This window comes from Mustelus asterias, chromosome 11, assembly GCF_964213995.1.
Source record: "Mustelus asterias chromosome 11, sMusAst1.hap1.1, whole genome shotgun sequence".
Classification (NCBI taxonomy): domain Eukaryota; kingdom Metazoa; phylum Chordata; class Chondrichthyes; order Carcharhiniformes; family Triakidae; genus Mustelus; species Mustelus asterias.
In genome coordinates this window covers 101537293-101540479 of record NC_135811.1, presented here as the reverse complement: position 1 = coordinate 101540479, position 3187 = coordinate 101537293, and positions in this window count along the sequence as shown.

The window sequence follows — 3187 nt, the reverse complement described above, 5'->3', positions numbered from 1 at the left end:
TATACAAGTGGAGTTTTTTTGATGTACATGACAGTTTAAGGAGTGGCGGAATGCCTGTCGTTGTAAATTGAAAGCACTTGTGTTAGTTCACTTCTCACCCTCCAGAATAAAACAGACTCAATTTTAATTTCATTGTCCAGCGTGGGCATTTATCCACACAGACTCAAGAAGCTCCTGGTCTGGATTGAGTTAGCTGATTTCAGTCGAGAGGCAGTGATAAAGTCACTAAAGAACAAGCTTCAAGGTCCTCTTGGTTAGGAAGAATAAAAAAGGCTTGCAGCATGGAAACAGGCCATACTACACGTAGGCCATCTCCCTTTCTTCATCAATCCCAACTGCACATGCTATTATTCCATTCTTATGTGTCCTTTAGGGAAGAAAATCTGCCGTCTTCACCAGGTCTGGCCTACATGTGACTCCAGACCCACAACAATGTGGTTGACTCTTAAATGCCCTCTGAAATGGGCTAGCAAACCATTCAGTTCAAGGACAACTAGGGATGGGCAATAAATGCTGACCCAGCCAGTGAAGCCAACATCCCATGTACGAATTTAAAAAAAATCTAACCTTCCTTGGATAATATCTATACTATTCACCGCAACAACTCCATAGGTAGCAAGTTCCACATCCTAATCATCCAGTTGGTAAAAAAGTTTCTCCTGGATTTATTAGTGACTAATTTATATTGATGATGACTAGTTCTGGTCCACTGCACCACACCCCACCACAAAGCAGAAACCTCTCTGTGCCTATCCTATCAGACTGCTCTATTACCTTAAAGATCAGCCATCAAAAATGCTTTTCACTTTTTTCCCCTCCAAACATACAAATGAGCAGGAGTAGGTCAATTAGTCCCTCGAGCACAGTGGTTAGCACTGCTGCCTCACAGCGCAAGGGACCCAGGTTCAATTCTGGCCTTGGGTGACCGTGTAGAGTTTGCATGTTCTCCCCGTGTCTGCGTGGGTTTTCTCCCACAGTCCAAAGATTTATAAATTAGGTTGATTGGCCATGATAAATTGACCCTAGTGTCAGGGGATTAGCAGGGTAAAAAGGTGGGGTTATGGGAATAGGGCCTAGGTGGGATTGTGGTCAGTGCAGACTCGATGGGCCGAATAGCCGCCTTTTGCACTGTAGGGATTCTATGATCATGGTTGATCTGACTGTGACCTCAATTCCACATTTCCACCAACCCTCTTCTCTCTCCTCCCCCGCCCCCCGCCCCCCCCCCAAATAGACTTCCACTTCCATCTAATTCTGCTTAATATTTTGGGAAAATGAGTTCCAAAGATTCTTGAGGCTCTGAGAGAAAATGTTTCTCCTCATCTCTGCCTTCAACAGTGACCCTTGGTTCCAGATTCTCCCACAAATGGAATCATCCTTTCCACATCCATCCTGTCAATAGCCCACTGGATCTTGTATGTTTCAGTCAAGTCACCTCTTACTCTTCTAAACTCCAGCGGATACAAGCCTTGTCTGTCCAACGTAAGACAACCTACCCAGTAGTCTAATAAACCTTCAAAGGCTGTAAATCTTTGTAAAGCTCTATCCTGGAGGCTATGGTTGCTCTGTTGTTATATTCAAGACTGCAATCCATATATTTTTGAACACAAGGAATCAAGGGATTGCAGATGTGGGAAAGAAGATTGGTTGAAGATCAGTCATGATCTCACTGAATGGCAGACAAGGCTTCAGGGTCTGAATGACCTATTTTTTCTCATGTCTCTCTCTCAGCATCTTGCTTTCTAGCTCTTCCCTTGTTTTGTCCTTTTCTAGCCTACCTTCTGAAAGCCCTCAAGATCAATCACAACAAGTGGGAAACTCTGGCTGTGGGCAGGAATTTGCCACCATGACAATGTTGCTTCAGAAGCTCCATGCCAGGTCAACAAACAAGGGTGTTAACAAAGATCATCCCGCATCATTGGCAAGGGACAGTTTCATATGTGGCACCGAGTAGGGAACGGCTGTTCCCTTTGGTTGAGGAGTCAATCACGAGGTGGCATATTGTTAAGGTAAGGGGCAGGAGATTCAGAGGGGATTTGTGAAAAAATCTTTTGCACTCAGAGGGTGGTGGGAATCTGGAATGCACTGCCTGGGAAGATAGTGGAGGCCGGAAACCTTACAACCTTTATAAAGTATTTGGATGAGTATTTGAAATATCATAACATTGAAGGATATGGGACAAGTGCAGGAAAATGGAATTAGCGTGACTTTAGTGGCAGTTATTGACGGTGCAGACTCGAGGGGGGCTGAAGGGCCTTTACTGCGCTGTATGACTCTATGACCTGTTGCAGCAGACCTTGTCTTTCTAGAATTGGCTTGTTCGGCCATCAAAATAATGTGGCAGATCATTGAAGTTCTGAGGTTGCATTTGCATCACTCCTCAGAGATGGAATCAATCGGCCGGCCTTGGTTTCTCTCCTGGTGTTTCACTCTTTTTCCACCTTCACTACTTCTAAATTTTCTCTACTGTATGAAGTAGTCCTGATGGGCTCTACTGACCCTTTCCTCAAAGTCAAATTCTTTCTCTCCCACCACCACCCCCAGGTTCCTCCCTGATGAGGTATAAACCTCAAGATCCAGCCAGGGGAAACTTTGTTTTTAAAATTTATTTTATTAGTGCCACAAGTAGACTTACATTAACACTGCAATGAAAATCCTCTGGTCGCCACACTCTGGCACCTGTTCGGGTACGTTGAGGGAGAATTTAGCACGGCCAATGCACCTAACTAGCACGTCTTTTGGACTGTGGGAGGAAACCAGAGCACCCGGAGGAAACCCACACAGACACGGGGAGAATGTGCAAACTCCACACAGTGACCCAAGCCGAGAATTGAACCCGGGTCCCTGGCGCTGTGAGGTGGCGGTGCTAACCACTGTGTCACCCCGAGGGAGACTGAAATCAATTCTAATAACACCATCCCCCATGAAACATTAACTCTTATTTTCTCTCCTGCTGAGAATACCCAGCATTGTGACTGTTTTTTTCCTGATATTATCTCAGATTTCCAGCCTCTGCTGTCTTCTGCTTCCCTGTTTTACTCTCAGGAAAGTTTGGAGCTGGGGCAAGTTTTATGAGTTGCTGGGTTTGATGAGTTCTCAGCTCCGCCACCAGGGGGAGCGCCCTGGCGACTCGCCGACCAGAGGAAGAGGGGGATTCTCTTGCGCGCCTGGTGCACTCGTTGGTGTC